This window comes from Schistocerca americana, chromosome 2, assembly GCF_021461395.2.
Source record: "Schistocerca americana isolate TAMUIC-IGC-003095 chromosome 2, iqSchAmer2.1, whole genome shotgun sequence".
Taxonomy (NCBI): Eukaryota; Metazoa; Arthropoda; class Insecta; order Orthoptera; family Acrididae; genus Schistocerca; species Schistocerca americana.
In genome coordinates this window covers 284,546,258-284,571,101 of record NC_060120.1, presented here as the reverse complement: position 1 = coordinate 284,571,101, position 24,844 = coordinate 284,546,258, and the positions used below count along the sequence as shown (strand labels likewise).

The window sequence follows — 24,844 nt, the reverse complement described above, 5'->3', positions numbered from 1 at the left end:
CAGCAGACGATACGAAAACTGTACGACAAACATGGTTTAGACGATGGGAATACACTGCAAGAAATCATTGCCACCAGTGTGGACAAAAACCAGAAACAAAGATGGAAACATGTCACGAAATTTCGCAGGAAACGTTTCGAGGACTAATATGTTTCCTGTGACAGTGTGTACGCAGTTTACATACGGTAAAGTTGTTGTTGAGTGTGTGTGTGTGTGTGTGAGTGTGTGTGTGTGTGTGCGTGTATGTGTGTGCATGTGTGTATGTGTGTTTGTGTGTATCTTAAAATGGTGTATTTTGTTCTTCTTTTACAGATTATTAATGCTACAATGTCTAATTTGAAGACATTTTATCAAGAGATTTGTAAAAGTCATACAATTTTAAAGGACTGACTTGAACCTCTCTGCCTGGTCAACCTACTTTAGCTTATTGCAGTTACTGCTATAGCCAAATATCTGTAAGTAATATGGGACGTTAGGCGCTTTTTAGCCACAGGAAGGGTAGACAACATACACTACTTGCTGTTGGTAAGAGAACTTCATCTCAGTTTGAAGTGTCTTTTCAGCCAAAAACGTCAACTGCTATTCTCTCATCCAGTACTTCTGAGCCACACACACCAGTATCATCGTCTTCAGAATTTAAACTATCTCTGTTACTTTCAACAGCAAATCGTCCAGGCAGACTTGCGGAATTTGTGTTAAAAGAAGACGTAACGACGGCGAAAATTCTCTGATGTGTTTAAATAATTGTGACAGACAAGTCACTTCGGGAGGCTGAAAAGGACGTTGCTGTAATCTTAAGAATGTGTAAAGATAGTACTGTAGCTAACAAGATGCAGCTTGAGCGAGATAAGATAGGATTGTTCTTATGTTCGGAATTGCGCCTTATTTTAATCAACAGTTGCTTGGCTTGCTGATGAAAGGCTGTTATACGGTACTTGGTTTTGATAAATCACTGAAAAAAACTGAGTGATACACACAAATTGATGTAAATATAAGATTTTGGATGAAGATGAAAAAGAGATAACAACAATATATGTCATTTCCCGTTTTCTTGGTCGTTCCACAGCTATTGATATTTTATCATCTGTCATTAATGTGGTAAAAGACATACCAAAGGGAAAGATTCTCCAGATTTCAATGGACACGCCAAATGTGAATTGGTTGGTTCTGAAAAAAATATAAAGCACATTCAGTAGAGCTGAAACTGCTTGATATTGGAAGCAGTGGGCTTCATTACATGCATAATGTTTTCAAAGATGCAATCAAGGTAGCACATCAATATAACACCAAACATGAAGAAATTTATCGAGGGTTTGAAGAAAGATAAGAAAGAACCAAAGAGTGAAAGCCAGTGAGTAAAATTATTAATGATCCATTGCCATCTGCCAAGCTTTCTTTTTTCAGATCGTTAGCCTGCGATATCGAACTTTCCAAACACAATTCCAGACAGATGCTCCGTTAACACCATTTCTCAACACAACTTTTGTATCTACAGCGACAACAGTAGCAGCACATTTTATGAGTCCAGAGATATTGGAAAAAAGCACATGAATCAAGTTAGCTGCTGCCAAAGAAGAAAGAAATAAGTTACCTGAAAAACATGATTCTAGGTTTTGATACCCGTAAAGAATTAAACAAAACTGTCGTTATTCTAAAGTTTCGACAAGAATGTAAGACAAGTCTTCAAACATTTGTCTTGAAATTTAATAACAGGTCACCATTAAACTACTTGTTGACACTGACTATTGTGTGTCTTGGCCCAGGTTTGATTGTGTCAAACATCAGTTAGGCACAATCACGTCTTGATAAGCTGCTTTGTATTCTCACAAAATGTAATAACCTAAGTGGAACTCAGCAAATAACGCAATGCATGAATTCAAGGATCTGACTTCTCTACCACATGTCATAAATTATTTTAATGAACACAGCCGTTCTGAAAAAAAGTTGATTATTTCGGGAAGGGTACCCTTAGTGATAAATACCAAAATTTGATGGTTGTCGTGAAATTAGTTTTCAGTCTTTCCCACTGAAAGGGGCTTTTCAGTTGATGGTGAATGCCTCCTTGAAAACATGAGGGAGAAGTTAGTTGTTACACGAAGACAAATATATGATCCTGTGTCCAATACAGGAAGCACTGACAACTTGGATATTCCAACATCCCTTATTCAGCACAAGAAATGCACACTCATGATATGTAGAATATCGTAATCAACTCAAAGAACAACACCTTGGAGAAGAACAGAGCATTTTAGAAAAAAAGGGAGAAAGACTTGGAAGTGAAAGAGTTGGAAACAAAGCATTTCAAAATTTTAGTAAGTGCTACAAAAGAAGTGTTTGCACATGAAGAACAAACAAAGGCTTTAAAAAATTCGATAATTGCATTGTGACTATATATTTGTTTCATAAATAGTGAAAATATCTGAAAAATTCAAAAGTTTGGTCCTCTACCAAATTTCTAAATAGACATTTTATGTGTTTCGAGTTGAGACTTTAATGTTTCAAGAAATCCTTGGGAGCGGTATAAATGACACTTTAAACTGTAACTGCTGTGTAAGTAGACATTATTTGTTATTGAAATAGTACTGGGTGTACATAAAGTCCGGGAACACTTGCAATTATTTACTGCAGAAGAACCAAACATTGTACAGTTATCATACATATGCCATTTTGAAGAGAAACCATGAAAGTTTTTTTTTTCATGCATACCGCCACAGCGTAGTTTGGTAATTTGGCGATAGTCAGCGGTAGTCGCAAACATGGCGAGTTCAGGTGCGGAGCAAGCTTTCAGTGTGTTGCAGCTCGAAATGGCCTCACCGATCACCAGACCTCACTCCGTGTGACTTTTTTCTGTGGGGACACATTAAAGATGTGGTGTATGTACCGCCTCTACCACATGATGGAGCAAAGCTCCGGGAGGGAATACGGGAAGCGAATGCCACAGTCGACGATGCCATGCTGGGAGGCGTATGGCAAGAAAACAACTTTCCGAGTTTCTCTTCAAAATGCAATATGCAATATGTATGACATCTGTACAATGTTTAGTTCCTGTGCAATAAATAACTGAAAGTGTTCCCGGACTTTATGTACACCCTGTACTTGAAGTGTTTGATTTTTTGTAGAAAATTGTATTATACTGTATAAGCATGCTTAATTTTAAACATATTTATATCAATTTAATATTTTTGGTTTTGTTGTGAGTGACCATTTATCAACAATTTTTTACCACTTCATTGTAAACCTTCTATAACAGCATTGTTTTTCCCTGTACTATAAGTAGAATCAACACTTCAAACATTTTTATACTATAAAAAGTTCCATTCCCTTGTAGGCAAGGGCCATTACTTATTAATTTCTGTAGTGATGGCATATGAGATATTCTCAGGGATTTATTTTTTTTCAAGTTCGAGTAGCCACCCTGAATCCTACTCCCGTTATGTCATTTTCTGTTGCTGCTGATATTGTTCAATTCTCAACTGGCCAGAAATCCTTGTCTCTTACCATTTCTCTTCATTGACCCCCTATATGTAGACAGAGCCTTTACATTTACATTTTCACATTTTCTAGCTTCCGTATCACGTTCAAACTTCTGACATTCCACGCTCCGACTCGTAGAACATTGTACTTTCGTTGGTTATTCAGTTGTTTTTCTCATGGTCACTCCCCCACCCCTCCCGCCAGTCCCCTCCCGGAGATCCGAATGGAGTATTATCCAGGAATTTTTTTCCAATGGAGAGGCCATCATGACACTTTTTCAATTACAGGCCACGTATCCGGGGATACTGGTATGTGTCTTTAATGCAGTGGTTCCCACTGCCTTCTGCATACTCTTGCCATTTATCATTGCTGATTCTCTAGCCTTTAGGGGTAGTTTCCCACCCCAAGGGTAAGATAGAGCCGTGGACTTCTTTCCGCTCCTCCGCCCTGTTTGACAAGGCCTGTGGCAGAATGAGGGTCACTTCTTATGCTGGCAGTCCTCGGCCGCCAATGCTGATTATTATTGAAAGTTTGAGCGGTGGTGGGGTTCAAACCTGGAACAGAGGACGTTATGATTACTAATCAAAGACTCTGACTCTAGATCACTATAAATTTCAATAAAAATTAAGTTACCTTCAATGTTCCTGTTCTCACAACAACGAATATTACCCTCCTGTATCTTCTTCTCCCCGTCCTCCTCCTCCTCGTCTTCCCCCTCGATAACCACGGAGAAACAAAAATGAATATGAGGTAACGCGGTTTTCCATAGACAAGAGGGGTACAGTAGCTTTTGAAATGCATTAATTGCGTAATGTAATCAAATGAGGGGTTAGGTTGATAAAACACATCCTGTGACATCAAGGAATGGAAAATTTGGTAATGGAATGAAGGGTGGAGGGTAAAAAATCGTAGACAGAGGACAAGGCTTGAAAACACAAGCAGGTACAATTGGAAGAATGTTCCGGTGTAGAGAGGACATGACACGTACTGGATAGAGTAGTGTGGGAAGCTTCATCAAAGCTATCGTTTGGACTGAAGACAGAAATGACAACAATACCAGTGTTCGTAAACAGTTGCACTACTTGAAACAAGCTAGCACTGTTGTTGTTAATAACGGAATCTAGGAATAAATGCTTAAAACAGTTGTCAACATCACTGTAGAGGCTTACTTACTGTGATGTTATAAATTTTCCATCTGCTTGGACCAGAATGGGAGAGTTAGTTCTTACCAAAGTTGTTGCATCTGTACAGTCAAAATTCGTGATTATGGATGTCCACAAAAATTTTACTCAGAGGGACATGGCCTCTCAAATTGCCAGTTTTGACGTAAGTGATTCGGTAAATATTCAAACATGACGTACCCCAAGGACTAAATTTGATAAGAAGCGCACAAAACTTATTGTATCTCAAATGATTGATAATCGGTTAGCATTTTTAATGTAAATTACGTTGATGCATAAACCATAACTGAAATTCAACAGTATATACAAAGTACTTCTTTTTGTCTTATTAAAGTGAATATGGATGTCACTTTTCCGATTTAACAAACTGAATTAACATGCTCATGATTATACCCATGGTATCCATCCAGTTATAAAATAAAGCTAGAAAATAATTACAAAAAATATTTATTAATTTTCGTATAATGTAGGTTGCAACTGAACATTAAAAACGTAAAATAGAAAAACAAGTTAGAGCGAGTAAGAAAATACTGTTGGATATTTTTTAAAAAAATTAAAAACAAAAGACAATGATAATTAAAAACATAAAAATCCTTCTGACCATTGCTGCAGGTTGTTTGCTTTCAGACATTTTACGCCGCACACGTCAGTGGCCATTTGTCCGATGGAGCATGAAACGTGATTCATCGGTAATGCCACCTGTCGCCACACAGTGGACGTTCAGTTGCGGCATTGTCGTGCAGATTCCAGAATTCGTTTAGTCCTCGAAGTGGAGTAGTAGCGAATAAACTCTAAAACAGCACAGCTTTAATGCCATCTGCAATACTTTCTTTGCTTACAGAACTTTACATGTGATGACGTTACTTGATTTATTACTTTTTTTTCATGCCTTCTACTATTCCCCGTAATGATACTGGGGATAGATGACAGTCACGAGTGAGGCTGACATATTTAATTTGTGCTGGGAATCCGCACGTCAACGTGTTGGACTGGTCCCTCTTTGCAGCTCGATAAGGGCGTTATGAGGAAGTGGCAGAAAAAAGATAAGATTAAGGACATTATCTCGACAGTATTATGTAAAGGGTCGCATCCACGTAAACGGCAGGACGGTGCCAAACAGCCGCTGCACCAAGGAAATGGTGTTACTTCCCATGAAACTCATAACCAAAAAAATCCAAAATGAACTCGACAGGCTCAACGCGCTCCAGACAGACTCTTGGAAACTCCGCCATTAGTGACCCAGATATTGGTCGGCAAAGAGACGCAGCAGTAGAGGTTACCAACAACAGTACTCGCCATTAAAATTGCTACACCAAGAACAAATGCAGATGATAAAAGGGTATTCATTGGACAAATATATTATACTAGAACTGGCATGTGATTACATTTTCACGGAATTTGGATGCATAGATCCTGAGAAATCAGTACGCAAAACAACCACCTCTGGCCGTAATAACGGCCTTGATACGCCTGGGCATTGAGTCAAACACAGCTTGGATGGCGGGTACAGGTACACCTGCCCATGCAGCTTCAACACGATACCACAGTTCATCAAGAGTAGTGACTGGCGTATTGTGACGAGCCAGTTGCTCGGCCACCATTGACCAGACGTTTTCAATTGGTGAGAGATCTGGAGTATGTGCTGGCCAGGGCAGCAGTCGAACATTTTCTGTATCCAGAAAGGCCCGTACAGGACCTGCATCATGCGGTTGTGTATTATCCTGCTGAAATGTAGGGTTTCCCAGGGATCAAATGAAGGGTAGAGCCACGGGCCGTAACACATCTGAAATGTAACGTCCACTGTTCAAACTGCCGTCAATGCGAACAAGAGGTGACCGAGACGTGTAACCAATGGCACCCCGTACCATCACGCCGGGTGATACGCTAGTATGGCGATGACGAATACACGCTTCCAATATGCGTTCACGGCGATGTCGCCAAACACGGATGCGACCATCATGATGCTGTAAACAGAGCCTGGATTCATCCGAAAAAATGACGTTTTGCAATTCGTGCACCCAGGTTCGTCGTTGAATGGTTCAAATGGCTCTGAGCACTATGGGACTCAACTGCTGTGGTCATCAGTCCCCTAGAACTTAGAACTACTTAAACCTAACTAACCTAAGGACATCACACACATCCATGCCCGAGGCAGGATTCGAACCTGCGACCGTAGCAGTCGCACGGTTCCGGACTGCGCGCCTAGAACCGCGAGACCACCGCGGCCGGCTTCGTCGTTGAGTACACCATCGCAGGCGCTCCTGTCTGTGATGCAGCGTCAAGGGTAACAGCAACCATGGTCTCCGAGCTGATAGTCCATGCTCCTGCAAACGTCGTCGAACTGTTCGTGCAGATGGTTGTTGTCTTGCAAACGTCCCCATCTGTTGACTCAGGGATCGAGACGTGGCTGTACAACCCGTTACAGCCATGCGGATAAGATGCCTATCGTCTCGACTGCTAGTGATACGAGGCCGTTGGGATCCAGCACGGCGTTCCGTATTACCCTCCTGAACCCACCGATTCCATATTCTGCTAACAGTCATTGGATCTCGACCAACGCGAGCAGCAATGTCGCGATACGATAATCCGCAATCGCGATAGGCTACAATCCGACCTTTATCAAAGTCGGAAACGTGATGGTACACAGTTCTCCTCCTCACACGAGGCATCACAACAACGTTTCACCAGGCAACGCCGGTCAACTGCTGTTTGTGTATGAGAAACCGGTTGGAAACTTTCCTCATGTCAGCACGTTGTAGCTGTCGCCACCGGAGCCAACCTTGTGTGAATGCTCTGAAAAGCTAATCATTTGCATATCACAGCATCTTCTTCCTCTCGGTTAAATTTCGCGTCTTTAACACGTCATATTCGTGGTGTAGCAATTTTAATGGCCAGTAGTGTAGCAAACCATACCGTACACTGTCAGGTCACATTAATGTGACTATCTGTCAAAACATGAATAATCACCTTTTTGCACGGACCACTACGAGACGTGCGGGAAGGGACTCAGTGAGATTCTGGAAGGTACCGACAGAGGTGCCGATCGAGGTGGTCCCACCGATTCTCGACCGGTTTACATCTGGGGAGTCTGGTGGCCAGGGAACTACGGTAAACTCATTTTGGTGCTCTTTGAACGACGCATTGTCCTGCCGGCAGGTGACATCATCCAAAGACAAGACAAGCTGCATGCAGGGGTGGACATGGTCCCCATGGACAGATGCATTTTTGTGTTGACCCACTGTGCCTTCTAGAATGACAAGATAATGCAAGAAATACCACGAAAACATGGCTGAGACCATAACGCTCCCGCCTGCGGCCCTGGAACCTTCCGACAATTCCTTTCAGACCTTTCACGTCGTACACGTCAGTAGCCATCTGCCCGATGAAGCATAAAACGTGATTCATCTGAAAAGACCACCTGTCTTTCAGTTGCAGCCTTCGTCGTCGATGCGAAGAACAGTAATCATCATGGGTGCATGAACCAGGCGTCTGCTGAGGAGGCTCATACGCTGCGACAGTCGTCGAGGGGACACAGTTGGTAGTCCCTTGGTTCATCTGGGCAGCCAGTTGTTCATCAGTTGCATGCGTATTCGCTCGCTCACATCTCTGCAGCACCGTCCTCTCTTGACATCTCCGGTGCATAGTATTCTCGGCGTCGGTTTTGGTTAGCGCCATTTTGCCATTTATGGTATATTTTAACCACGAAGGCACGCGAATAGTATAAAAACTTAACCGTTCCGGAAATGCCTCCACCCTTGGGCTGAAAGCTAATGATATGTCCTTTTGGCTGTCAGATAAATCGCTAAGTTCCCGCATTACGACAATGACTGCACTGTTCACGCATTATATACCCTCCGCTACTAGTGGTGCCACCTGCATTCTGTGAGTGGTTATTGTACGTTGAGGTTGAACTAGATGGTGGTCACATTAATGTGACTAGACCGTATGTATAGTGACTGCTAAAGTCAAAGTATTTCACGTCGTGCTCTGCAGTGTTAAATTTACAGTTTAGTAGGGTCACAGACAATAATTGCTAGACATTAGCAATAATTCTCTGATGAATAAAAGTTCTGTACACGGGATTCAAGGAGGGCGCAAGTGCCCCCTCTTGACCCCTGGCACCCCGCCCCCCTTCCCTTGCCGACGCTCATGGTGAGGGCAGTGCACTTCCTGCGCATATAGGAAGAGATCCGTATTTAAAGCGTAAAGTCGCTTGTAAGATTCTATCAACTGTATTAATGCACTAATTCGTTGAATTCCTTACTGCAGTTAGCGCATGGTTTAATTAGAGTTTTTAATCAACATTTACAATGATTAGTTCTTGGAGAAGGAAATAAAAAGAAAGTAGGAGTAACTTCTACAACGTTGTAACTCTTCAGGCTTTTCCGGCGAGATCTTGACATGTGGAATAATCGGGTCTACTGCCGGATGTTTGTGTCACTCTGGCACAATATTTCGGCCACGTAACTCGTTGCCTTCTTCAGGTGCTACCTGAGACTGCCGTGTTGGAGGATCTTGTCCAGTATTTATGCCCAGAGGGCGCTGAGTGCTCTCTTTGCCGTCCGCGCCCGCCTGGCGCTGCTTGTAACGTGTTGGGCAAGATCCTCCAACACGGCAGTCTCAGGTAGCACCTGAAGAAGGCAACGAGTTACGTGGCCGAAATATTGTGCCTGAGCGACACAAACATCTGGCAGTAGACCCGATTATTCCACATGTTCTACAACGTTATTACAAGGCTAGTTATTAGAATAGAGTGCTGTGGAGAGCTGTATCAAACCAGTCTTCGGACTGAAGACAGCAAGAGTTATAACAAATTGTGAACTTTTCCTATAAAAAAGAGCTTACCATCAATGTCCATCATGTCTGTCCCCTCGTTTAACTCGCAGCAGCGGCGGTAGCTTCTGCAACAACAGCAGCAGCGAAAGCAAAGACGTTCCAATGTAATTGAGATACTCTGTCAATCAGAAGAGGGTTGCTTATAAGTAGCAAATTATCTCATGTCAGTCTCCACCACCGTCAAGGAGCATAACAATGAAAGCTATCCAGGGAGAGCATGTAGATGTCATACAGTCATCAGCTGATTCTGCTGAGATGCTTGAGAGTAAAGCTAGCCTTCGGACCACTGAACTAGTAGACAGCTAGGTGCACCAGTAAACAAAATAAGGTTGCTTTCCAAGACAAAGACGACTTCTGTCATCCACTGCTGCTGTCAATGTCTTTTCCCTGCCCCAGAGTTAGGGAATGCGCTGGCCTTTCAGCATTCTTCGACAACCCCCCATTTTTATTACAAATTCATGCTCACGATGTAAAAATAGGCTTAGAACAAAATTTTGTGATGATGAAACCAATAGTTCAGGAGCTGTTTACAAGTGCGAAATGTTTAAAAGTAGAATTAAGATTAAATAGGAGAGAGTCCTGCAGTATCGGTCGGCTTACGGTAGCGGCCGCTACCGAGATTCCCCTTTCCACCTCCAAGTGTCAGAAGTATTCAGTAAGCAGAAGTACGCTTGTGCACTGGAATTGTATATCTTCTTCCTCTCTACAGTGCTTTGTCCGTTCTAAGTGCTTGATGGTATTGCTATAGCTCTTACACCCAAACCTCCAGCTGCCAGACACTCAGATCTGTAACAAATGTTGTGTATCGGAAGAGAATCAGTCAAAACAGCGATTTAGTTCGTGCTGTGTGCTGTCGTCCAGTAGAATATGCGTAAACAGTAATTAAAAGTAACACCACAGCTACGTAGTGTAGAAGACCGTAACAGTGAGCTCAGCGTGGTCGGTCAGATCGTTATCTGCCCTCTGTAATAAGAAAGCTGAGTAAATGGATCAACGATGAACTTCAACGTGTGTCATGGGACATCCGCAACGAATAATACCGAACAAAATAAGATTTAAAAAAAAAAACGTTCGTGGAGCGTCAGATCATTGAACTAAAGGTCACGACTTCTAAACCCACTGATGGCTTTTTTTTTAATAGATTACATGTGAAATTGTTGTATGGGAGAACATTTTTGTGCCATGTAAAAGGACGTTTCGGAGTTTGTAGCAATGTTCTTTTGGCACTCCGTTTTCGCTTAATTATTTGAGAGTAGCAAACCTATACATTTATACAGATAATGCCACACGTATCTATACAACTGTACACTATAGGTTTGCAAACCTATACATTTGTATGGATAACACCACACCTATCTATACAAATGTAAGCTATAGGTTTGCTACTTTCAACTAACGAAGCGAAAGCAAAGTGCCAAAATAACATTGCTACAAACTCCGAAACGTCCTTTTACATGGCAGGAGAATGTTCTCCTATATAACAATTTCACGCGTAATCTGTTAAAAAGAACCACCATCAGTGGGTTTCTAACTTTTTTTGTAACGTAACAAACTTTTATTTGTATGTTAACAAATACATTGGTACAGATGAAGAGACCTTTAAGTTTCATGGGTACAATTTCCGTATTGTTATCTAAACTCTTCTTTTTTTCTCTGTGGTTTGGTTTGCTGTACACAAAAATTCTTTTTTTTTAATTATTTTGTTGGCTTGCCAACTGATTTATTGTCGTATTGTGATTCTGTTTTAGTTCTAGTCCTTTACACCCTTCGCACAACAATCTGACGCTCTACCAATTCATCTACCAGAGATCTTCTCAGTCAACTCCAAGTATACGGTTTTCCTGTACTTCGTAGCTCTGGTGTTACTTTTAATTACCGTTTACGCATCTTCTACTGGACGATAGCACACACCACAAACTAAATCGCCTCGTATTTCCCTGTCTATTCTTTTAAATGTGAAATCAGTTATACATTAACTTCAAATGATAACCTGACTGGTGCAACATAAAGCATTACGTGAATCAGCAAGTTACACAAGACAACGACTGGCGTTTTACATCTGGGTAACTTCACTTCCTGAGCAGCAGCAATGGGTTCCCGACGCACTTTGGAGTTCCGTACGTTGTCACCCCTGCTGCGTGGTGTCATAACAGTACTTTCTAGAACATTTTTAGATCAAATTAATATATGTTTTATTCCTCACTTGTGACTTAACCTTGTCGGTCTGCAAGTTTTCTTTGCATATTCTCCTATTTTTGATATTCGTTAGAGGGGTAAACAAGCGTATGAATGATCGACATAGGCGAACCGTTACAGTAGCTGACTGCATCGGCATCTTACCCTACACAGTAGTTCTCAGACTTTTTCCCACTGCCCCCCCCCCCTTCACGAGGAAAAATAGTATCAGCCTCCCGCCCCCACCAACAGCCTTTTTTATTAACGGAAATAGTCATCTTTATATGTTTTTTGCATTATTCTCTGTTCCGCAAATTCAATTTCGAAGGATTTTACGGAACAGAAACCAAAACTATATGAATTATTATAAAAAAAATACGGAACAAACTGTTTATCTTTATCACATTTTCATTTATTCAAAACCTCTGAAATGAACAATATTTAAAAATACAGCAAACAAGGATTACAAGAGCATTAACAATTTAAATTACAAATTTCAAGGTGACGGATAAGCTTACTTTTGAGAAGAAAGTTTCTCAGGACGTAGTGTAATAGCGGAAATAGCGATTCAAAGTTCTTTCCTTAACTTTACGTGATAGTGCGACTTCATAAGTGTTAAAGCTGAAAACCCAGGCTTGTATACGTGTAGTCTTGCAAAAGGAATCAGGATCTTCAACGTATTTTGGCTCAGCGTTGGGAATTCCTCGCTAATACAAATATGTATCCAAAACTCTAACAAAGACACTTCATTAAGTTTAATCTTCAGTGAAGTATCACAAGTGAAATAAATAAGTTGTTCTTGCTCTTTTATTTTTAGGCTTGAAGGTCCTGAAGCATTTTGGATAGATCTGAAAATCTGAAATACAACTGAATTTATTAGAATCGTCGCTGAAATAAACATGATGAAGAGAGCAGGCTTTTATCTCCATTGGACATATCGCGCTATCCGCAAGAGTGTGGAACATATCCAGCATTCAACCTTCCGTTCGGTTTTGCCACAGCTCTGATTTCTTTAAGCACGACTTCGCATTTTCATTTCAAGATAATACATTTGCGTCATTACCATGAACTGTTAAGAATATTTAGTTTCTGAAAAACGTGAGTGAGGAAAGCCATTTTCAATAGAAAATCTGCGTTGCTGAAACAGTCTGCCAGAGAGTGACTTCTCTCCTTCAAGGAGCAGAATACCTCATTTCTCAGTCAAACATTCTTTTTAGTGCTTTACCCCTTGAAAGCCATCGAGCATCAGAGGTACTATAAAAGAGCAGTGTTCAGAATCCATCTTCTCACATAGCACTTAAAAAGCCTTGAATTTGTAGATTTGCGTAACAATGTTAACTGTTTCTATAACCGTTTGCAGTACATCGTGAAGGGTGCGCTGAATTCTTTAGCGCACAGAGCCTCCCGAAGTATCATGCAGTGGGTCCATACTGCATAAGGAGCTAGAGCTTTAACTTTCGCTTGCAATCCATCATGAATTCCAGACATTGAGCGGGCTTCATCTGTGCATACTCCAATGCACTGTTCCATGATATCCAGTTTTAATTAAATGTAATGCTCGTGTCAAAAAGGGTTTGAGCTGAAGCTGTTTTCAGTATCGGCTCACAGGTAAGTAATACCTCTCGAATGTTAAAATCGCCAACGAAACGAACATAAGCGATCAATTGAGGATATGTATGAGTATCAGTCGGTTCGTCCACTTGAAATAAAAAACGGTTGTGGGCAAATTTGTCGATTAAAGCTCGAATAAATCGTCAGACGTGTCTAAAATTCTTCTGCGCAATGAGTCATTAGACACAGTAATGTTCTTCAACTGTCGAGCAAATAAGTCACCAAACATTTTTGCTGGTATATCAATCGATACTGGTAAAACCAGAGTTTCTGGAACCGTGTGTGGTTTCTTGTATTTAGCAATCCTATACAAAATCTGGTCAGAGGCTAGAAGGGTCTTAGCAGTCATATTCGTCGTTTTAGCCAAGATCTTCTGGATTTCATGACAAGTTCTTTTGAACTTTCCGTTAATTCAGACTGTTTGGTTTTACTTATTTCTTACGGTCCTAGGCGCTTCAGTCTGGAATCGCACAACCGCTATGGTCGCAGGTTCGAATCCTGCCTCGGGCAGGGATGTATGTGATGTCCTTAGGTTAGTTAGGTTTAAGTAGCTCTAAGTCTAGGGGACTGAAGACCTCAGATGATAAGTCCCATAGGGCTCAGAGCCATTTGAACCATTTTAACTTATTTCTTAGGCTTCATGCTATCAGCAGGCAACGGCCTTGCCGTAGTGGATACACCGGTTCCCATCAGATCACCGAAGTTAAGCAGTGTCGGGCGTGGCTGGCACTCGGATGGGTGACCCTCCAGGCCGCCATGCGCTGTTGCCATTTTTCGGGGTGTACTCAGCCTCGTGAGGCCAACTGAGGAGCTACTCGACCGAATAGTTAATGGTTAAAGAAATATACACATTACGGACGTTCTTCACTGTTGATCGTAGTTTTCGTGAAGCCTAGCAATAAATGGTTCTGATCATACATACTCGTTTTAGCCTTTGGATATCTCGCTCTCCTCCTCCAGATAATGGAGCACTCGTGTCTTCTTGTGTGTCTCCAACCAGGAACCGCTCCATGCTGCAGTCAAGTCTTCCTTGCGAAGTCTGGAAGACTATAAGGAGGTGTCGAGATACACGAGCCAAAGCATGCACAGCGCGCCGTAGTTACGGCATCTCGGGCGGAATTCAGTCTAGATCAACGAAGCGAAAGATAGAGGTAATTGTTTGTTACTAAGAGTGTTTTTTTAACATATGCGCTCCCCTTGCGCGCCATTCGTGTTAGTCCCGCCCCCCTTGCCTTACCGCCCCCCTCCAGCCTGGGGCTGCGCGCTACAGTTTGAGAAGCACTGGTACAAAGCAACGTTTCGGTCGCTGTTGCTAGTTGCATTCGTTACCGTTGTCCTGCAAAAGAATGTGACCACCCGGTAATATATCCGGAAAATTGTTTCTTTATACACAGGTCGCAGTGACCGAGCACTAAGCTATTACAGGAGTACTGATGTAAAAGTTAAAAGCACAGGGTGAACCAGAACTCCACAGACAAATTATCAGATTTTGTCAAGAACATCTTGTGTATATTTCGGTCATGAGGGACCCACGGTCTGCAGCGGCACGTTACAGTCTTACTGCAATTCGTTTGGCTTCTTGAGTCAGTTAGCTTTGCACCTATATTGCGCTGAAAATAGTGCACAACAGTGCACATATCGACCGCATCCTGTGTCTGTTGTTTTCGTTCGTACACGGCCCCTCCTGTTGACAGAAGTAATACGCCATTCGTACCTCATTGCCCTCAAATCTTCATTCAGCACTGGTCGATCCTGTGTGGCGCTTTATTTGTCCAACAGTGTTAGCTGTACGTTAACAGTGATATACAGTGGTCCTTAAGGACAGGTTTACTGTTGAAGACTTAGCCGACATGCAGCTCGTGTGTGGGTTCACTGAAAGCAGTGGAAGAAAGGCACAAAGACGGAATAGTGAGATGTTCCCGCACTGACGACAACCAAGTCACAGCACAGTGATTCGTCTGAGGGTTGTTGCAGAACAAACCGAAAAATTCGTAGTCATATTATCACTCTGTAACGTACTGTCGCATGCCGTACGTTCCTTATAGTAAAATACTCAGGATTTATCCATGAACAACCTCTGAAATGTTGTCAGTGGAAATCTGGTTAACCCTGTATACAAATTTCAACGTGACTCAATATCCTTCCTTAAAAACCAAGATGAAAATCACACACACACAAACACACACGTTTATTCGCCGTTTCTAACGCTTTCGATGAATCCACCAGGATACAGGCAGGTTTAATGTATGCATGTACTCTAGGAAATTCGTCAAGAAAAATAAATCCTTTAGAAGTTCGTTCGCAGTAGAATATACAATCTCGGCGTATTTGGCACTATGTCGCCCTAGTAGGTATTACAGAGATGGATCGCTTCAGATTGTTGCAGGTTTCTGTTACTTCAGGGAGTTGCCGAACACAAGTAGGAAGCTGAATTACCTGAAAAGATGAAACTGCAGGAGTTATCTGAAACTCGCCGCCTTCCTGGAAACAACGGGGCCCAAACTTTGTGGCCGAGTTACTTGCAGCGCAAAGTTTCTTCTCGAAGTGGGGCAGCGATACTCTCTGAAAACCGAACTATCGGACAACATTGGCTGTAAATAGCGTTTCCTCTCTGTCTGGTGTCAATTTAGTCTCAGAAGAATAAGAGTCTGTTCACTGGAAAGTACATTATGTTCAAAATCGTTCAGGAACTGCGTTGCTGCTACGGTCGCAGGTTCGAATCCTGCCTCGGGCATGGATGTGTGAGATGCCCTTAGGTTAGTTAGGTTTAAGTAGTTCTACGTCTAGGGGACTAATGACCTCAGATGTTAAGTCCCATAGTGCTCAGAGCCTTATGATTTTTTTCAAAATCGAATTTTGTGTAAACGAGTGATAACAGGTCAAAGTGAAGTATAAAAGATGTGAAAAACAGTGTACATAATTACAATACAGAAAGGAATCTCACCAAAGATATAGGGAACTACAACAAGGCGGAAAATATTAAGCAGAGGACATACACCATTAATACAGTCAGCAACAGAATTTAAAAATTAATAACTCTTTAAACAACTACTTTGGAGATCACATACTGTCAAGCCATAAAAGGCTTACAAACAAACCGATCTGTGCAAATCATCTTTCGCATTTAATGTAGTTTCAGCAATAAATTAAGGCGACGAAACAAAACAAAATATAAAAAATTCACATGTTGCAGTTTTGTGCATAAAATAGAAAAAAACAACCATCAACTTTGCATAGTATATTTACAGAAATTGATCAAGATCCCAGGGAGGGTGATACATAGGTGTTTCAACATGTTTGTATTGACAGAAAAATGAAATAAATTATATTTTTCAGAAGACAGAATTTAAAATCCCTAATTAAATAGCAAGGGTGGCAAGAAAAGTCAACAGAAGTTTCTAACTCCAGCAATATGGTTAGTCCAACCTACATCTGCTAACCTGCTTACTGTAAACAAACGTTCGTCTTCCTCCACAATTTTTGTGCTCCCCATCTCTCCCCCAACGCACACAGACACACACACACACACACACACACACACACACACACACACACACATTGCGTTGCTACCAAATTGATAATTCTTTGATGTCTCAGTGAGCTACCCATCAACTGATTCCTCCTTTGGTATAGTAGTACGATAAATTTTTTTCCTTCTCCATTAGATTCAATACCGCTGCATTAGTTACTGGATCTACCCATCAAATATTCTGTATTCTGCTGTATCAACACATTTCAAAAGCTTCTATTCCCTTCTTGTCTTAACTGCTTATCGTCCACGTTTTAGTTCCATAAAAAGCTACATTTCAGCTAGATATCTTCAGAAAAGACTTCCTAACACATAAATTTATCTTGGATGTTAACAAATTCGTTTTTTTCCTTAATTCGTTTTTTTTCTGCTGCACAGCCTGTCTTTTATATCCTGTACTTCGGCCACCATCACACATTTTGCTAACTGAGTAACGAAACTCATTGTTTACTTTTAGTGTCTCAGTTGCTAAACTAATTCCATGAGCATCGTCTTATTTAGTTCCAATACATTTCATTACCGCTACAACCTTTTTTCAAGACATTATCCATTGCATTCAACTGCTCTTGGCAATTCTTTACCCTCTGTGAGAGAATTACAGTGTCATCGGCAAATCTCAAACTTTTTAAAACTTATTTTCCCTCAATTCCATTTCCAAATTTCTTTTTGGTTTCTTTTAGTGCTTCCTCAGTTTACAGATTGAAAACATCAGGAATAGGCTAAAATCGTGTCTCACTCTCTTCTCAGCTAGTGCTCTCTCTTCGTGTCCTCGCCCCCTATAACTGCTATTATTAATTTGTTACGCCAAATGCCGTGGAAGATTCTGTTGGCTCCATTGTGCAGTATGTCTCTTCACCTCTCCCTAACTGACGTTTAAATCTATGGTCTGCCGAAAGTGGCCCAAAACGTGTTGTTCTTCAAGATGGCCGCCGTGTCGGTAGTGGGTTAATGTCCGTCCCGGTCGTATTACCCATTGGTGGTGGAAAACGGTATCCGCTAACATTTGCGATCGGTTAGAGAGTGCGTATGATGGCGCCAGTACTGCTGTGAGTAAGTTTGGTCCATGCGGATGATACTGTGATAATAAGAGTCGTGTGAGTGCTCTTTCTGGTTACGCCTGCGTGTAACAGTCGTGTCCTGTGGCGCGACGCGGCCCATCGGATTGTGAAGCGTTAGCGCTGTCTGCAGAAGCGCAGCGCCAGCTAACACACCGCCCGGCAACTGCGAACATCGGCTTCGGCGGTTGGGGAGGCGTGTGACGTCACAACTGCGGGGACAGCAGGAGCGTCAGCAACAACGGCGACTGTCGTCAAACAACGTGTTTCCACAGCAGTATTAGGGCGTCTAATCCACGAAGAGTGAAACATGGACGATGCCAAAGGGGAAACAGAGTGTGCAGCAAAACAATAAAAAAAAAAAATCGAGAACTCATAAATCGGCAAAGCAGAATCATGGGAACATATACACTGACGAAGAATTCTGCCTAACTACAACAATACTGGAGTTAAAAAACAGACTTAACCTTTTCAGTAATATCACGTTGAAAGCTGACTCGGCGTATAGAAAAAGTGACAAAAGACGGCATTACCCGGGTGTTTATTCTGTCGATTTTCTCGATTTTCTATTAGAAACTAAAACAAAAAATGAATTGTGTTCGTAGAATAATATCCCGGACAGCTTCTGTACGACTGGGCGCACCTGCTTCGCGTGTCTGCAACGCGATTTTACACTGAAGCGCCAAAGAAACTGGTGTAGACATGCGTATTCAAATACAGAGATACGTAAACAGCCAGATGCGGTGCTGCGGTTGGCAACGCCTATTTGAGACAACAAGTCTCTGGCGCAGTTATTAGCTTGGTTACTGCTGACAATGGCATGTTATCAAGATTTAAGTGAGTTTGAAGCTGATTTTATAGTCGGCACACGAGCGATGGGGCATAGCATCTTCGAGATAGCGATGAAGTGGGGATATTCCCGTATGATCATTTCACGCGTGTACCGTGAATATCAGGAATCCGGTAAAACATCAAATCTCCGACATCGCTGCGGCCGGAAAAAGATCCTGCAAGAACGGGACAAACAATGACTGAAGAGAATCGTTCAACGTGACAGAAGTGCAACCCTTGCTCAAACTGCTGCAGATTTCAATGCTGGGCCATCAAGTGTCAGCGTGCGAACCATTCAACGAAGCCGGCCTCTGTGGCCGAGTGGTTCTAGGCGCTTCAATCCGGAACCGAGCTGCTGCTACGGTCGCAAGTTTGAGTCCTGCCTCGGGCATGGATGTGTGTGTGTCGTTAGGTTTAAGTATTTCTAAGTCTAGGGGACTGATGACTTCAGATGTTAAGTCCCATAGTGCTTAGAGCCATTTGAACCATTCAACGAAACATCATCGATATGGGCTTTTGGAGCCGACGGCTCACTCCTGTACCCTTGATGACTGCACGACACAAACCTTTACGCCTCGCCTGGGCCCTTCAGCACCGACATTGGACTGCTGATGACTGGAAACATGTTGCCTGGTCGTACGACCTTCGTTTCAAACTGTATCGAGTGGATGGACGTCTACGGGTATGGAGGCAACCTAATGAACCCATGTATCCAGCATCTCAGCAGGGGACTGTTCAAGCTGGTGGAGGCTCTGTAATGGCGTTTGATGTGTGCGGTTGGAGGGATATGGGACCCATGAAATGTCTAGATACGACTCTGACAGGTGACCACGTACGTAAGCATCCTGTCTGGTCACCTGTATCCATTCATGTCTGTCGTGCGTATCACGGATTTGGGCAACTCCAGTAGGACAATGCAACACACCACATGTCCAGAATTGCTACAGAGTGGCTCCAGAAACACTCTTCTGAGGTTAAACACTTCCGCTGGCCACCAAACTCCCCAGACATGAACATCATTGAGAATGTCTGGGATGTCTTGCAACGTGCTGTTCAGAAGACATCTCCACCCCCTCATAGTTTTACGGATTAAGGACACCCTGCAAGATTCATGATGTCAATTCCCTCCAGCACTACTTCAGACATTAGTCGAGTCCACGCCACGTCGTGCTGAGGCACTTCTGCGTGCTCACGGGGGCCCTACACGATATTAGACAGGTGTACTAGTTTCTTTGGCTCTTCAGTGTTTAAATGTTTTAACATCGTGAAAATGCAGATAAAATACCTTCTGCACCATCCAAAATTTTTCGCCGCTAGTATCTGCTGATAAATTGTAATATACTTCTAATTCTGAATCTGTAAACTGTACTACGGACACTTTATTTAATACGTAATTGATGTAATAGTATACTTATTTGTGTATTTATATAATTCGTTGTAATTATAATATAAGTATTGTAAATTGCTGGGTAACAGCCAAGGGAACATTACTTAAATGTGTCGATAGCAACGACGAAATGGTAGCAGCAAAGCTATTCTTTATCTTTGCGTTCGGAGAGTCTCTGTTGTGCAGCGAGCAGAGAGGAAGGGAGCAGTTGAGTCATGAAAGAATGCGGTGTGCAGGTATGATCGCGCCAGTGTAGGCACACCTACTTTGTTAACCCGCGGGTATGGAGAGCGTGGTCGGAGCAGACAGACGGAGGAAGATGCTATTCTATTGCCTGTCTCATAATTAACCACGGCTCTGGAAACAGTTCGTGGTTCTCCAACAGCGGCAACAGCAACAGCGGCAGCTCATCATTGTTCTCGGCTACACTCTTCGTCGTCCACATACTTACAACATCGTTAGACTGTTACCTGTCAAAGTGTAACTAATACTGTACAGGCATTACCCAATGGCGTTTCTTTCACAAGCTCTAATAACTAACTTTCTTCAATAATAATCTACAAAAGTTAAAACTTATAGGGCTCCTGTGTTTTCATTGTCCTCAGACATTATTACCAAGCAGGATCCCTTTCCTTTCCACGCAGTCACCGAGTGTCGCAAAAATATGAAAACTGATTAACTATTTAATGTCAGTTTTGTTTATTTGCTAATGACCAGTATCAGTCAAAATTTTTCTGCCTCCGTAACTGCTCATTCTCGTATTTCAGAACAGAGGCTTAACTAATTCGCAGTTTTGAACATTGGCTTCACTTACATAAAGCAACGTAAAATTTCGCTGGCTAAACTAATAACTAAAGATACAGCACAAATTAAGAGTGCGCAATTTCATTTATTATGTATTTAGCTTAGCGAGCGATTTCTCATGGCTTGTTACATATTTTGTTATTCTTATATTAAAAATAAATCACTTTCTCGTTTGCATAAAGCAAATTCGATTCAATCTTTAAATAATTCAAGTAAATTGATTGCCTCTTTTTCCAAATTTTGCATTACGTTGCGCTCAGGTTACTGTAAGTCACTTTTTTACGTAACAACGTTTCAGCTACTGCCAGTCATTTATTTAACCAGCAACTCCATTTAACTTTACTTTCAAAATTTAGTATTTCGCAATAAGTAACTGCAAACTCAGTGCTTTCTAATTCATTTATTTTCTCGTGAACTGATGTGTTGTGGAAAAGCGTGACAACCTTCTGTCGCCATGCCAGTGATTATTTGCTTACATCTATAACTACATCTACGTGATTACTCTACTATTCACAATAAAGTGCCCGGCATAGGATTCAATGAACCACCTTCAAGTTGTCTCTCTACCGTTCCACTCTCGAACGGCGCGCGGGAGAAACGAGCCTTTAAATTTTTCTGTGCGAGCCCTGATTTCTCTTCTTTTACAGTGATGATTATTTCTCCCTATGTAGTTGGTTGCCAACAGAACGTTTTCGCAATCGGAGGAGAAAACTGGTGATTGAAACTTCGCGAAAAGATCCCGTCGCAACGAAAAACGCCTTTGTTTTAATGATTGCCACTCCAATTCACGTATAATGTCTGTGGCACTATCTCCCCTATTTCGCGATAATACAAAACGAGCCGCCCTTCTTTGAACTTCTTCGATGTCATCCGTCAGTCCCCCCTGATGGGAATCCCACACCTCACAGCAATACTCCGGAATATGGCGGATAAGCGTGATGTAAGCAGTCTCTTTAGTAGATCTGTTGCACTTTCTAAGTGTTCTGTCAATGAATCGCAGTCTTTGCTTTGCTCTACCCACAATATTATCTATGTGATCAATCCAATTTAGGTTATTAGCAATTGTAATCCCTAAGTATTTAGTTGAATTTACAGCGTTCAAAATTGTGTGACTTATCGCGTAATCGAAATTTAGCGGATTTCTTTTAGTACTCATGTGAATGACTTCACACTTTTCTTTATTCTGGGTCAATTGTCACTTTTCGCGCCATACAGATATCTTATCTAAATCATTTAGCAATTCGTTTTGGTCATCTGATGACTTTACAAGACGGTAAATGACAACATCATCTGCAAACAATCTAAGACGGTTACTGAGATTTTCTCCTATGTCGCTCATATAGATCAGGAACAATAGAGGGCCTATAACACTTCCTTGGGGAACGCCGAATATTGCTTCTGTTTTACTGGATGACTCTCCGTCTATTACTGCAGACTGTGACCTTTCTGACAGGAAATCACGAATCCAGTCGCACGACTGAGGCAATATTCCATAGGCACCCAGTTTGGTTAGAAGACGCTTGTGAGGAACGGTGTCGAAAGCCTTCGGGAAAATTAAAAATATGGGATCAATTTAACATCCCTTGTGATAGCACTCATTACTTCATGAGTATAAAGAGCTAATTGTGTTTCACAAGAGCGATATTTTCTGAATCCGTGCTGACGATGCGTCAATAAATCCTTTTCTTCGAGGTACTTCATAATATTCGAGCACAGTATATGTTCCAAAACACTACTGCAAATCGACGTTAATGACATGGGCCTGTAACTAAGCGGATTTCTCCTATTTCCCTTTTTAGTATTGGTGTGACTTGAGCAATTTTCCAGTCTTTAGGTGCGGATCTGTCTGTGAGAGAGTGGTTGTATAAAATTGATAAATGGGGGCCATTGTACCAGCATACTCTGAAAGGAACCTGACTGATATACAAATGGACCGGAGGCCTTGCCTTTATTAAGTGATTTAAGCTGCTTTGCTACACCGAGATTATCTACTTCTGTGTTTCTCATCTTGCAGTTGTTCTTGATTGGAACTGAGGAATATTTACTTCGTCTTCTTTGGTGAAGCAGCTTCAGGAAACTGTGTTTAATAACTCTGCTTCAGTGGCACTGTCATCAATGACTTCACCGCTGTTATCGCGCAGTGAAGGTATTGATTGGGTCTTGTCACTGGTGTGCTTTAAGTATGACCAGAATCTCTTTGGGTGTTCTGATAGATTCTGAGACAGAATTTCGTTGTGGAAATTATTAAAAGCATCTCGCATTGAAGTATGTGCTATAATTCTAACTTCTGCAAAAATTTCCCCCTTGGGGATTTTGCGTTCTTTTAAATGTGGCATGCTTTTTTCGTTGCTTCTGCAACAGCGATCTGTCCCGTTTTGCGTACCATGGGGGATCAGTACCATTACTTATTAATTTATGTGGTACATCTCAACTGCCGTCGATGCTATCTCACTAGAATCATTCTACATCTTTTCTACGTTTACATGATCAGATCGGAAGGAGTGAAGACTGTCTCATAAAAAGGCAACAAGAGTATTTTTATCAGCTTTTTTAAATAGATGTACCTTGCGTTTTTTGCGTTGGTTGTAGGTGTTACAATATTCAGTCTAGCAGCAACTGCTTTGTGGTCGCTAATCCCTGTATTCGTCACGATACTCACTATTTGTCCACGATTGTTTGTTGCTAAATGCTCAAGTCTGCTTTCGCAACCATTTGCGTTTCGAGTGGGCTCGTGAACTGATTGTCCAAAATACTTTTCTGAGAAAGCCGGTTTTAAACGTACAATTTTTCCTGCTTATCGAGAGTAGATTGAAGTCACCACCGATTATAATTGTATGAGCGGGGTACCTATTTGGAATGAGACTCAAGTTTTCTTTGGACTGTTCAGCAACTATATCTTCGGGGGAGGGGGGGTCGGTAAAACGATGCAATTAATAGTGTAGTCCGTTTTTTGCAGAAACTATCTACTTCGATTTCACTACAAGGTAAACTACTTCTGACAGCAATAAATTCTCCACGACCAACTGTATTTAATCTATCCTTTTTGAACACTGTTAGGGCGTTTGAAAAAATTTCCTCTGATTCCTGGCTTTAGCCAGATTTATGTACCTGTAACTATCTCAGCTTCAGTGCTTTCTATTAGGGCTTGGAGCTCTGGTTCTTTTCCAATACAGCTAGGATAATTTACAATACCGAGCGTTTCTACAACTACCTTACTGTGTTTTACCAGCCCTCTTTTAGATGGGCGTCCTGTCTCTTGTTTCCTGAGACGCTCTAACCTAAAATACCGCCCAGTCCCTCCCACACAGCCCCCACTACCCGTGTAGTTGCTTCCTGTATGTAGTGGACTCCTGACCTATTAAGCGGAATCCGGAAACCCACCACCCGACGGCGCAGGTCGAGCAATCTGCAGCCCATACGGTCACAGAACCACCTGGGCATCTGATTCAGACCCTCCACTTGGCTCTGCACCAAAGGACCACAGTCGGTTCTATCGACGATGCTGCAGATGGTGAGCTCCACCTTAATCTCGCAAGCAAGACTGTCAGTAAATGTGAATGTATGCTTTCCCGGCGTATACAGCTGGTGAAGAGTTCTCGGGCTTCCAGCCGGGAGGCGGTGTCTTCAAACTGTGACGTTTCGACGAGTAACATACTCATCATCTTTTGGCAAAGCGCCGAGTCTTTGCGGATGACGGTCCTTTATACCTGCGAATGGCGAATACAGTTAGTAGCAATTTAGTAGTTAGTAGTACGAATTTAAATGTCGTACATGATGCGGCAGTTTTTTCACGAATCTCATTGTTTATCATGTCCTATCTCGCGGACTATGATAGGTAGGTGATTCTTACCACGACACCAATTGCTGCCAGGCATTCAGACATTAAGGGATATATGTACTGCGTTTAGTTGAAATCGGTCCAGTGGCATAAGAGATGTTGAACACACACACACACACACAC

At 42.0% G+C, this 24,844-nt stretch overlaps 1 pseudogene; it reads left to right on the top strand.

The window, feature by feature from the left end:
- Positions 1-13,929: 13,929 nt before the first annotated feature.
- Positions 13,930-14,047, top strand: LOC124597643 (annotated as a pseudogene).
- Positions 14,048-24,844: the final 10,797 nt, after the last annotated feature.